This window comes from Carcharhinus amblyrhynchos, unplaced genomic scaffold, assembly GCF_965287045.1.
Source record: "Carcharhinus amblyrhynchos unplaced genomic scaffold, sCarAmb.v2.hapA scaffold_420, whole genome shotgun sequence".
NCBI lineage: Eukaryota > Metazoa > Chordata > Chondrichthyes > Carcharhiniformes > Carcharhinidae > Carcharhinus > Carcharhinus amblyrhynchos.
Genome location: NW_027650160.1, coordinates 41,572 through 55,389, shown reverse-complemented (window position 1 = coordinate 55,389; position 13,818 = coordinate 41,572).

The window sequence follows — 13,818 nt, the reverse complement described above, 5'->3', positions numbered from 1 at the left end:
GATTAGAGGGATGGTCTTTGATGGGAGACTTAGGGGATTAGAGGGGTGGTCTTTAATGGGAGGATTAGGGGATTAGAGGGATAGTCTTCGATGGGAGATTTAGGGGATTAGAGGGGTGGTCTTTAATAGGAGAGTTAGGGGATTGGAGGGATGGCCTTCAATAGGAGACTTAGGGGATTAGAGGGAGCATCTTCGATGGAGAGTTAGGGGATTAGAGGGATGGTCTTCGATGGAGAGTTAGGGGATTAGAGGGATGGTCTTCGATGAAGAGTTAGGAGATTGAAGGCAGGGTCTTTGATGGGAGAGTTAGGGGATTAGAGGGATGGTCTTCGATGGGAGAGTTAGGGGATTAGAGGGATGGTCTTCGATGGAGAGTGAGGGGATTAGAGGGATAGTCTTTCATGGAGAGTGAGGGGATTAGAGGGATGGTCTTCGATGGGAGAGTTCGGGGATTAGAATGATGTACAATATCTTAACTGTGTTAAAATTTGTCTGTTGTTCATGAAAAGAGATGTGGTTTGCACACCTAGATTCATACTTAGCTGAAAGGTGATACTGAGAGTTGCGATTTGTAAAGAGCTCGAACTGAATGTAAAGCAGCAAGCTTTGCAGCACCCTAATGACATCATTATCAAATCACATGATCAGTTCTTAAAGCAATCATGCAACTTTGTAAATATATTAACATTCACCCCCACCCCACTCCACCCCACCTTTACTTCCGTGGTCACAGCAACAATTTACTACAATGTTATACATATAAAACTCTGGATACAGCACAATGGATCATTAATCATTATTCACAGTCAATAAGAAATTCAACAAGGAAGATTCTATACCTGTTCAGTTGTACATGTTGTTCTGGAATTTGTCTGCCGTTGACCCCAGAAGTATGAGTTGAAACTTCAGTAGGCACTTCCTCTGCTGGAACAAATTCTGTATCATTCTCATATGGTAATGTAGCAAAAAACAAAGAATAAAAAAACAAAGAAAATTACAGCACAGGAACAGGCCTTTTGACTTCCTGCATTGACCATGCTGCCCCAATTGAACTAAAGCCCCCTCCCCTTCTGGGACCATATCGCTCTATTCCTGTCTATTCATATATTTGTCAAGACATTGCTGAAAACTCACTACCGTATCCGCTTCCACTACCTCCCCCAGACACCCACCACCCTTGGTGTAAAAAATCTGCCTCATACAACTCCTTTAAACCTGTGCCCCCTAGTAATTGACTCTTCCACCCTGGGAAAAAGGTTCCAGTCTGTCCACGGCCTCATAATCTTGTAGACTTCTATCAGGTTGTCCCTCAACCTCCATCAAAGACACAATCATCAGACAACCCAGATTCAACTAAGTCTTCTGTACACTGGCTGTACCCATTCCTCGCTCGGACCATAATTACACACTAACATTCAATCTCCTGGTTGAGAGTTGTTTTGCCCCCACTTCTCATCCAGCAACTTGTAGTTAATGTTCTACCAGTCTGAAGTTTCTGGAGGTAATAAATCAGTTCTCAACTTTCTCTTTAATAGTAGCAATGCAGATGATTGTTGGGTAGTCGCGTCAGTCATGGTTTCTAAGATGCCAAAAAGCTATTCACTTGATGTGATAATGAACTTTGCTCTCTTGATGCTTTTAAAGCATGTTTCAAGGATTGTACGAATCAGCTAATCCATTGGTTGGTGGATAAGGTGTGGATATTATATACTATTTACTTTGAGAAAATCCTCAAACTCTTGTGAAGTAAACTATGAGCTATTATCGCTAACAATCTGTTCCAATTTACCAAATCTCATAAACAGTTCATCAAGTTTTCCCTGCTTTGTTCAGATGTAAAAAATCTCATGATAACAGCTTCTGGCCACTTCGAGTGTGCATCAATTATGGCCACTAACACGTCACCCTCAAACTGGCCGGTGAAATCTACGTATCGTTGCCATTGCATTTTAGGCCACTCCTAAGAATGTAAAGGAGACAACAGTGATGTTTTTCTTATTGGTGCACAGGATTGACACTGTCCCACGTTTTCTTGGGAGAAAAGAGAGTGGGATGGTTTGATCTTGGTTTTGGACATCACTCGACACAACACTGAGGGCCAAAGGGCCTGTACTGTTCTATGTTCTTCAATCTGAGTATCCAAACCCAGCCACCAAAAATAACTAAGTGCTAATTCCTTCATCCAGAATATACCAGGATGTCCTTCATGTAGTTGTTCAAGAACTCTTTCACACAGACTAGCAGGAATGATCTCTTGGATTCCCCACAATAGACACCTTGGATGGTCAACTGAAGCTTTCTTGACACATACAGTTTTAAATCAGGATATGTATGATGTGTTCCAGATATCGTTCCTTTCGATATCATATCCATCACCTTCCCAATCACAAGATCATTTCTGGTCTGTCACAGGCAAATGATCTACTAGTGATAAAGAATACTAGCAAAACAAATTGGTGACATCTGCTCAGCAGGTAAAGGTAAGCATGATAACACATCAGCATTAGCCTGGCACTCTGATTAATGATATAAAGGATCGTAAAAGTGTGCAGACAAGATCAGTGACCATCTCTGCAATCAGCTAGCAGTTAATGTAGAGTCTTAATAAGGCCCAAAAATACTAGTTCAGAGTTGGTGATCCGTAATGTGAAATGACAACTACATTAATAATGATGCAACATTGGTACGCTGAAAATTATACCCAATGCTCCTTTTTCTAACTGACCATAGTCAGATTCAGCACCAGTCAGAGCACATAAAACAAAAGCTATTGGTTGTTCATCTCCCAAAGATGTAAATGTGAAACTACTGCCTTCACTCCATTAGGTGAAACATTGCAAGGAAGCAGTAATGGTAGCTTCCAATTAAAATGAACCAATACTTCAGATTTCTGCAAAGCATCTTTGACATCCTCGTATGCTTTTTACATTTTGTTGTCCAGTCCCATGACTATTTCACACATAATACATTAGCTGCATTATTGTGTAATGTTACAGTTGAGGTTTATGAAGATGCCTGGATCATAAGTTCTGCATTTTGGATTTGGCTAGGATAAGCATGAGATGTTTCACTTCAGGATGATTCAAGTAATCCACAAAGCTCATTTAAGAATATAGTTAACATATATTGTAAAAAAATTAGCAAAAACTTTTATCAGTTACAAACAAGAAACAGATAATGTATAGCCCTTAACAAAGATATCTACAATGCACCGATCAAACCAATCCCATAGACAAAAGGCCTTAACCCTGCACAGACTAATGCTCACATGATATTGGAAATTGAGTCCTTTGGTTGGAGAATTGAAAACTTTCAATTTGGTTCACTCAGAACAGGTTGAAGTTAGAACAGCTTCCCAGAATATCAGGGACTTTAGGCAAACCACTAACAGATTCTTTCCTACAGGAAGGCAAAGCCTTGCTTTACGATCACCAGCAGAATTTCCAAATAAAGTAGGGAGAGAGAGACTTCTGTTCAGCTTGCTACCCCTGTTAAACCCCAACTACTTCTCAGAACTGAAAACAAAACCTTAAACTCACTGGGAAAAAAAAACCTGAACAAAATCACGACCTTCCTCCTAACAATGCAGACCATAAAACTAATCCCAGAGTAAACACAACAGCCTCATTTAAACCACTTAAATAACAACAAAAGGACTCATCGTAGTCAGCCTGGCAACATACTAACATCAGCTAAGGCTGTGAACTGAGAAACACTCCCTCTGGGAGCTGCAGAAACTATGAGTTAAAAAAATCTCTTAGAGGTAAACTAACATCGCATTGTTAAGAAAAAATTAACCTAATAATTTACTAATCCTGGAAAGGACCTCAATTGCATCACATTCATCTGATGTGGTGCTTTTAATATAGCTTCCATCTTTTTAGGTGCTTTATGTTGGCCTTTATTATCAATAATGACCCAAATACTGGACGGCCATCTGGAGAAAGTAACCCTTTTCTTCCTTGATATGCAGGCCATGTATTTAAAGATATTCCAATGTTGCTTCTGAATTAATCAAATACTCCTCTTCACTGGACCCTGTAATTAGAATATCATCCAGGTAACCACTGTACACTAGAGAGGCTACTTAAAGTCTGATCCATTGATCTTTGGATAAGACTGGTATAGATGTTATTCCAAAAGGTAATCTTTTATAATGAAAAAGACCTTTGTGAGTAACAATGGTAAGCAATGGTTGAGGTTCAGTAGCTACATTCATCTGTAAATTTGCCTGTGAAACATCAAACTTGCTGAATGTCTGCCCACCTGACAATCCAGCAAACGCATCTTCCATTAACAGAAGCAGACATGGATCAGAACACAACACTGGATTTATAGTTGTTTTAGAATCACTAGAAATACAAATGGAATCATCTGGTTTCATAACAGGTACAGTGGGGGTTGCCCTGTCACTCGTTGTAACCAGTTCGAACACAACAGTGTTAACAAGTTGTACTAATTCTTCTTCAACATTGGGATGAATTGCAGATGGCACTGCTCTTGCTTTCAGGCTTTTTGTTGACTATTAGGCTTTATCTTGAGTGTCACTTCAACTCCCTTGCATTGAACCAAGTGCCTCTTTGAATACACTGTTGTATTTATCCAGAAGGTGCTGTGGATCTGTTTTAGCTTTGACCAATCTGTTGACAGCACTCCAGCTTTGCCTTTTCTAACCATGACCCCAAAAAGAACTGGAAAATTACCATGAACCACATGGATAAAGTGGACATGGAGAGAATGTTTCCATTTGTAGGAAAAACTAGAACCAGAGGGCACAACCTCAGGCTAAAGGGACGATCCTTTAAAACAGAGATGAGGAGGAATTTCTTCAGCCAGAGAGTGGGGAATGTGTGGAACTCTTTGCCGCAGAAGGCTGTGGAGGCTGGGTCATTGAGTGTCTTTAAGACAGAGATAGGTAGGTTCTTTATTAATAAGAGGGGATCAGGGGTTATGGGGAAAAGGCAGGAGAATGGGGGATGAGAAAAATATCAGCCATGATCGAATGGCGAAGCAGACTCAATGGGCCGAGCGGCCTCATTCTGCTCCTACGGAATATGGTCTTCTGGTCAATCTCTTCCCTGTATATCCTTCCAATGACATCAGTTTTAAAGGAAGATGCTTCAGCTTTTGTTGGTGTGTAGTCTCAGGAATTAAAGATACACCAGAATCAAGCTCCATCCTGATAGACTGTCCATTTAATTTCTGAATCAGGCAGAATCTCGGTGATCCACCCTTACGGACGTTCAGTTCAAGCTCATCATCTTTCTGGACATTCTCTTCTGAATGGCCATAATTCTTTTCTTCCAAGCAGTCACTCTCCATTTAGATAATAATCTGCCTTCTGATTCCTCCAACCAAAATGCATGAATTCACATTTTTTCGCCCAGTCACCCAAACTATTGCTTTCCCGTTACACAATCCCAATATCCTCATCACAACCTGCCCTGCCACTTATCTTTGTGTCATCAGCAAATTTGGGAACGTTACATTCTGTTCCTTTCTCCAAGTTATTAATACAAATAATGAACAATTGTGGGCCAAGAACTGATCCGAAGTAGAAATGGTTGAGAGCTTCAAGTTTCTAAGTGTCCAGGTCACCAACAACCTGTTCTGGTCCCCCCATGCCGACACTATAGTTAAGAAAGCCCCACCAACGCCTCTACTTTCTCCGAAGATGAAGGAAATTTGGTATGTCTGCTACGACTCTCACCAACTTTTACAGATGCCCCATAGAAAGCATTCTTTCTGGTTGTATCACAGCTCGGTCTGGGCTCCTGCTCTACCCAAGACCGCAAGGAACTACAAAGGGTCGTGAATGTAGCCCAATCCATCACACAAACCAGCCTCCCATCCATTGACTCTGTCTACACTTGCCGCTGGCTCGGGAAAAGCAGCCAACATAATTAAGGACCCCACGCACCCCGGACATTCTCTCTTCCACCTTCTTCTGTTGGGAAAAAGATACAAAAGTCTGAGGTCAGGTACCAACCGACTCAAGAACAGCTTCTTCCCTGCTGCTGTCAGACTTTTGAATGGACCTACCTGGCACTTAGTTGATCTTTCTCTACACCCTAGCTATCTACGACTGTAACGTTATATTCTGCACTCTCTTGTTTCCTTCTCTATGAACGGTATGCTTTGTCTGCATAACACGCAAGGAACAATACTTTTCACTTAATACGTGACAATAATAAACCAAATCAAACCAAATCTCTGAGGCACTCCACTCGTTACATCTTTCTGTTCTGAAAAGGAGCCAGTTATTCTAACTCTGTGTTTCCAATGTGACGGCCAGTTTTCAATCCATGCTAACACACTGTCTCCAATCCCATGGGCTTCTTCTTTCAGCAGCAGCCTCTTATGTGGCACCTTGTCGAATGCCTTTTGGGTGTTGATGTGTTGTGAAACTCTCTGAAATGTCAGTGTGCAGAACATCGGCTGGTTCTCTGTGTGACTGTACATCAAAAGTCTGACAACACCAGGTTTTAGTCCAACCTATTTATTTGATAATATTGGACTAAAACCTGGTGTTGTCAGACTTTTTACTGTGTTTACGCCAGTCCAACGCCGGCATACCCACATCATGACTGTACATCTCCCAGGACATCACCCCTGAACTTTACCAAGTCTTGTTGGAACACTCCACACTTGGAGGCAGAACAAGCCTCACAATCAGGGATTAACAGTGTCTCTGAGACTAGGCAATACCGAGAGACTGAGGGGACAGGTCACAGGATCACACCACATCCAAAGGTGTTCCTGGGGTGAGATTAGTGCTTCCATGGTTAGATGCAGACAAGAGCTCCCTCTACCTCACACTGACAGTGTGTCAGCCATTAGTCAGTTAAGCAGAACCACGGCACTGTACAGATGACTGTTTAAGGGGAATACACTTTCACAACACATGTTCAAGGGAAGGTCTCAGTATAACACATAAAGGAACACTGTCACCATAACAGATTCCTGTTAAAGGGGCAGTCTCATTATTACACACTCCTGTTAAACAGACAGCATCGGGTTTCTGGTGCAGATGGAGGAGGAGAAAGTGGGTTCCCGGACACGCGTCCTTTGTTTGAATAGAGGGGAGTACGGTAGGATGAGAGAAGAATTGGCGAATGTGGACTGGGGGAGCGCATTGGAGGGAGGGTCTGCTGAGGAGCAGTGGAGGATCTTTAAGGAGATCTTTCTTGGTGCTCAGCAGAAATTTATTCCGATGGTCAAAAAGGACTGTAGGAGGAGAGGTAATAAGCCGTGGATAATGAAGGAGGTGAAGGAAAGTGTTAAATTAAAAGCGGAGGAATTTAGAGTAGCTAAGAGTAGTGGGCGAGAAGAGGATTGGGAGAGGTTTAAATGTCAACAAAGATTGACAAAGAAGTTGATAAAGGAGGGTAGGAGAAACTATGAAGCTGGGCTAGCGCTTAATATAAAAAAGGATAGCAAGAGTTTTTATAAATATATAAAAAGGAAGAGGCTGGCTAGGGTGAACGTTGGTCCTTTAGAGGATGAGAAAGGGGACCTAGTGGTAGGGATGGGGATATGGCTAAGGTATTGAATAACTTTTTTGTTTCTGTCTTCACGGAGGAGGACGTGAATAATTTGCCGGGTGTTAGCGATGGAAAGGTGGTAGGACTGGAGGGTCTTAATGACATTACTGTTACTTGAGAGGCAGTGCTCGACAGACTGGAGGGGCTGATTGTGGACAAGTCCCCAGGACCGGATGGAATGCATCCGAGGGTTCTGAAAGAAATGGCAGAGGTTATAGTGGATGCATCGGTGGTTATTTTCCAGACATCGCTGGATTCCGGGGAAGTGCCGGAAGATTGGAAAACGGCTAATGTTACGCCGTTGTTTAAGAAGGGTGCCAGGCAAAAGGCAGGGAATTATAGGCCGGTTAGTTTAACGTCTGTGGTAGGTAAAATGTTAGAATCCGTCATTAAGGAGGAAATTGCGAGGCATCTTGAAGGGAATTGCTTGATAGAGCAGACGCAGCACGGTTTCATTAAAGGGAAGTCGTGTCTGACAAATTTACTGGAGTTCGATGAGGATGTGTCTAGGGCGGTGGATAGAGGAGAGCCGGTGCTTGTGGTCTTTCTGGATTTTCAGAAGGCGTTTGACAAAGTACCTCATAAGAGGTTATTGCAGAAGGTCAGGGGACTTGGAGTTGGGGGTAGGGTGTTAGCGTGGATAGAGGATTGGTTGTCAAATAGGAGGCAGAGAGTGGGGGTCAACGGGTGCTATTCGGATTGGCGGATGGTGACTAGTGGAGTGCCCCAGGGGTCGGTGCTGGGGCCTCAGCTTTTTACCATTTATATAGATGATCTGGAGGAGGGAACCGAGTGTAGGGTGTCGAAATTTGCGGATGACACCAAGATTGGGGGAACGGCAAATTGTGCGGAGGGTGTGGAGAGTCTGCAGAAGGATCTAGATAGGCTGGGCGAATGGGCCAGGAAATGTCAAATGGAATTTAATGTTGGCAAGTGTGAGGTGGTCCACTTTGGTAGGAAGAATGGTAGGAAGGACTATTACTTACGGGGCGAAAAACTGCAGCAGGCGACGGTGCAGAGGGACCTCGGGGTCCTTGTGCATGAGTCGCAAAAACCCAGCTTGCAGGTGCAGCAGGTGGTCAGGAAGGCGAATGGGATGCTGGCCTTCATAGCGAAGGGGATTGAATATAAAAGTAGGGAGGTCTTGCTGCAGCTGTATAGGGCATTGGTGAGGCCGCAGCTGGAGTACTGTGTGCAGTTTTGGGCGCTGTACTTACGCAAGGATATTTTGGCCTTGGAGGGAGTGCAGAGGAGGTTTACTAGGCTGATAACAGAGTTGAGGGGGTTGAGCTATGAGGAGAGGCTGAATAAACTAGGCTTGTACTCATTGGAGTTTAGAAGAATGAGGGGAGATCTCACTGAGACGTATAAGATGATGAATGGGATGGATAGGATAGAGGTGGAGAGACTCTTCCCGCTCAAAAAAGACAGTAGGACTAGGGGGCACAGCCTCAAGATAAAGGGGGGGCGTTTTAGAACGGAGTTGAGGAGGAACTTCTTCACTCAAAGGGTGGTGAATCTCTGGAATTCTCTACCCATTGAAGTGGTGGAGGCTGCCTCGCTAAATATTTTCAAGAAGCGGGTTGATGGGTTTTTGATAAGAGAGGGGATTAAGGGTTATGGGGAGAGGGCCGGAAAGTGGAACTGAGCCACGACAGATCAGCCATGATCTTATTGAATGGCGGGGCAGGCTCGAAGGGCCAGATGGCCTACTCCTGCTCCTATTTCTTATGTTCTTATGTTCTTATAATTACAGATTCCTGTTAAAGGGACAGCATCATTACTACAGATTCCTGTTAAAGGGACAGTCCCATTATTACACATTCCTGTTAAAGAGAAAGTGTCATTACTACAGATTCCTGTCAAAGTAACACTGTCATTACCACAGATTCCTGTTAAAGGAACAGCATCATTATTAGATTCCTGTTGATGGGAGAGTCTCAATTTTTCACATTCCTCTTAAAGGGGCAGTCTGAATGTTACACATTCTTGTTAAAGGGACAGTGTGTGTTTCAGTGTTAACGGGACAACCTCATGAGCAGAGGAGAGCTGTGACTACAATCGCATCATGTAGATCCAGGAGGCAGCTCACTACCAACCCCCAGAGGACAACCCGGGATGGATCCCACCACCACCAACCCCCAGAGGACAATCCGGGATGGATCTCACCACCACCAACTCCCAGAGGACAATCGGGGATGGATCTCACCAGCGCTAACCTCACCAGGACAATCCGGGATGGACCTCACCAGCACTGACCTCTCCAGGACAATCCGGGATGGACCTCACCAGCACTGACCTCTCCAGGACAATCCGGGATGGACCTCACCAGCACTGACCTCTCCAGGACAATCCGGGATGGACCTCACCAGCACCAACCCCCCCAAGGCAATCCGGGATGGACCTCACCAGCACTGACCTCTCCAGGACAATCCGGGATGGACCTCACCAGCACTGACCTCTCCAGGACAATCCGGGATGGATCTCACCAGCACCAACCCCCCCCAGGACAATCCGGGATGGACCTCACCAGCACTGACCTCTCCAGGACAATCCGGGATGGATCTCACCAGCACCGACCCCCCCCCAAGGCAATCCGGGATGGATCTCACCAGCACTGACCTCTCCAGGACAATCCGGGATGGATCTCACCAGCACTGACCTCTCCAGGACAATCCGGGATGGATCTCACCAGCACTGACCTCTCCAGGACAATCCAGGATGGATCTCACCAGCACCAACCCCACCCAGGACAATCCGGGATGGATCTCACCAGCACTGACCTCTCCAGGACAATCCGGGATGGATCTCACCAGTAATACTCACATCCCAGAAATTTTATTTTCAAAATTTTAAAGCGATAGCATCACAATCTCCAGTTAAAGGGAAAACAGCATTATCACAGTTTCAATTAAAGGAACAGTCTCGCTGACACAGTTTCCTGTTAAAGGCGTTAGTACCACTGTCACAGTCTCTGTTAAAGGGGCAGTATCACTATCACAGTTTCCAGTTAAAGGGACACCGTCACTATCACTGTCTCCGGTAAAGGAGGCAGCATCACGATCACATCTCCTCTTAAAGGGGCAGTGTCATTATCACAATCTCCTGTTAAAGGGACAGTGGCACTGTCACAGTCTCCTGTTAAAGGGACAGTGTCACTGTCACAGTCTCCCATTAAAGGCATAGTGTTTCTATCACAGTCTCCTGTTAAGGGGACAGTGTCTCTATGACAGCGTCCAGTTAAAAGGATTGTGTCAATATCACAGTGTCCTGCTAAAGGGACATTGACACGATTACAGTCTCCTTTTAAAGGGACATTGTCACTATCACAGTCTCCTGTTAAAAAGACAGTGTCACTATCACAGTCTCCTTTTAAAGGGACAGTGTCACTATCACAGCCTCCTTTTAAAGGGACAGTGTCACTATCACAGCCTCCTGTTAAAGGGACATTGTCACTATCACAGTCTCCTGTTAAAGGGACAGTGTCACTATCACAGCCTCCTGTTAAAGGGACAGTGTCACTATCACAGTCTCCTGTTAAAGGGACATTGTCACTATCACAGACTCCTGCTAAAGAGACAGCGTCACTATCACAGTCTCCTGTTAAAGGGACAGTGTCACTATCACAGTTTCCTGTTAAAGGGACAGTGTCACTATCACAGTCTCCTATTAAAGAGACAGTGTCACTATCATGGTCTCCTGTTAAAGGTGTAGTGCTTCTATCACAGTCTCCTGTTAAAGGGACAGTGTCACTATCGCAGTGTCCTGTTAAGGGGACAGTGTCTCTATAACAGTGTCCAGTTAAAGGGGTCGTGTCAATATCACAGTGTCCTGTTAAAGAGACAGTGTCACTGTCACAATGTCTGGTTAAGGGGACAGTGTCGCTGACACAGTCTCCTGTTAAAGAGGCAGTGTCACTATCACAGTTTCCTGTTAAAGGGGCATTGTCGCTGTCACAGTGTGCTATTAAAGGGGCAGCATTGCTCTCCCGGTCTCCTGTTAAAGGGGCAGTGTCATTATTTTAGTCTCCTGTTAAAGGGACATTGTCACTTTCACACTATCCTGTTAAAGGGATAGTGTTACTATCACAGTTTCCTGTTAAAGGGTCAGTGCCATGGGCACAGTTGACTTAAAGGGACAGGAGCCACCACCACAGACACCTCTTAAAAGGGACAGTGTCATCACCAGTGTCACCTTTTAAAGGGGCAGAATCATGGTGACAGACTTTATTTAAAGGGGGATACCCACCACACACCCCTCTTAAAGAGCTAGCGTCACTATTACATGACACCTCTTAAAGAGACAGCCAATCATAGACATCTGTTAAAGGGGCAGGTTCACTTTCACGGACCCCTATTGGGGTAGGGGGTGTGGAACGCTCACAGACCCCTATGAAATGGGGGTAGCCACCACACACCCTCTTGAAAAGATATTATATGGCAGATCTTAAAGAGACAGTCAGAATTACGGACCATTTTAAGAGAAAGTGTTGGTAACAAAAACATCTTGTTAAAGGGACAGTAACGCTTGCACAGTCTCCTGCTAAAGGGGCTGTTACATGATCTCAAATCCCAACATACACTCTCCTAAGAAGCCAGTGTCACTATTACTTTGGCACATCTTAAACAGTCACAGACCCTGTTAAAGGGACAGTCCCACCCGCATGTATCTCTATTGAAGGAATGTTCACATTATTCCCAAATCCTTTGAAGAACCATAGAATGCCTACAGTGCAGAAGGAGGCCATTCAGCCCATTGAGGCTGCACCAACTATCTGAAAGATCTTACCCACTCCCATGCGTAACCCCATGCATTTACACATCTTTGGACACTAAGGGACAATTTAGCATGGCCAATCCACCTAACCTACACATCTTTGGACTGTGGGAGGAAACCGGAGCACCCGGAGGAAACCCACGCAGACACGGGGAGAATGTGCAAACTCCACACAGACAGTAACCCAAGCCGGGAATCGAACCTGGGTCCCTGGCGCTGTGAGGCAGCAGTGCTAATCACTGTGCCACCGTGCTGCCCAATATACCACTAGCAAAGACACGTGTTAGAAAGGGTGCAGTATAGACAACACACCATTCTTAAAGAGTGGCACTATCACATCACAGATCTTAAAGAGACAGACACAATTAGGGATGCACGTTAAAGGGACAGTGACACAATCACAATTGCACTATTAAAGAGACAATTCCTATCAGAGTCATAGCATTAAAGATACAGTGTCATGATGACAGAGTTCTGTTAAAGGGACATGCGTACCAATGCCCCTCTTAAAGAGCCAATAATCTGTGTGAGAGTATGTGTGAGTGTGTGAGAGTGTGTGTGTGAGTGTGTGTGAGGGTAATTGAGCGTGTGTGTGAGAATGTGTGTGAGTGTGTGTGTGTGAGAGAATGTATTGTCTGTGTGTGTGTGAGAGAATGTATTGTGTGTGTGTGTGAGTGTGTGCGTGAGGGAATGTATTGTGTGTAAGTGTGTGTGTGTGAGAGAATGTATGTGTGTGAGTGTATGTGTGTGAGAGTGTATGTGTGCGTGAGTGTGTGTGCGAGTGTGTATGTAAGTGTGCATGCGAGTGTGTGCGAGTGTGTGTGAAAGTGTGTGTGAATGTGTGAGAGAGTGTGAGAGTGTGAGAGAGGGTGTGTGTGTGTGTGAATACACGTGTGACTGTGAGAGAATTATATGCGAGAGAGAGTGTGTGAGAAAGTTTGTGTGAGAGACAGTGTGTGTGTGAGATAGTGTATGAGAGATTGTGTGTGAGAGTATGTGTGTGTTTGCAAGAGGGTGTGTGTGTGTGAGAGAGATTGTGTGTGAGAGTGTGAGAGAGTGCAAGAAAGTATGTGTGTGAGTATGTGTGTGTGCATTCAAGAGAGTGTGCATGTGAGAATAAGAGGGTGTGAGAGACTATGTGTGCAAGAGAAAGAGTGTGTGTGAAAGACTGTGCACGAGTGTGTGAGAGAGAGAGTGTTTGCATGAAATTTTGTGCGTGTCAAAGTGTATGTGAGAGAGTGTATGTGTGTATGCAAGAATGTGTGTTAGAGAGCATGTGTGAATGTGTGTGTATGTGTTGAGAATGCGTGTGTTAGAGTGCGTGTGTTAGAGTGCGTGTGTGAGAGAGAGTGTGTGAGAGAGAGTGTGTGAGAAAGAGTGTGTGAGAAAGAGTGTGTGAGAAAGAGTGTGTGAGAAAGAGTGTGTGAGAGAGTCTGTGAGAAAGTGTGTGTGAGAGGGAGTGTGCAAGAAAGTATGTGTTTGTGTGCGAGAGTGTGCA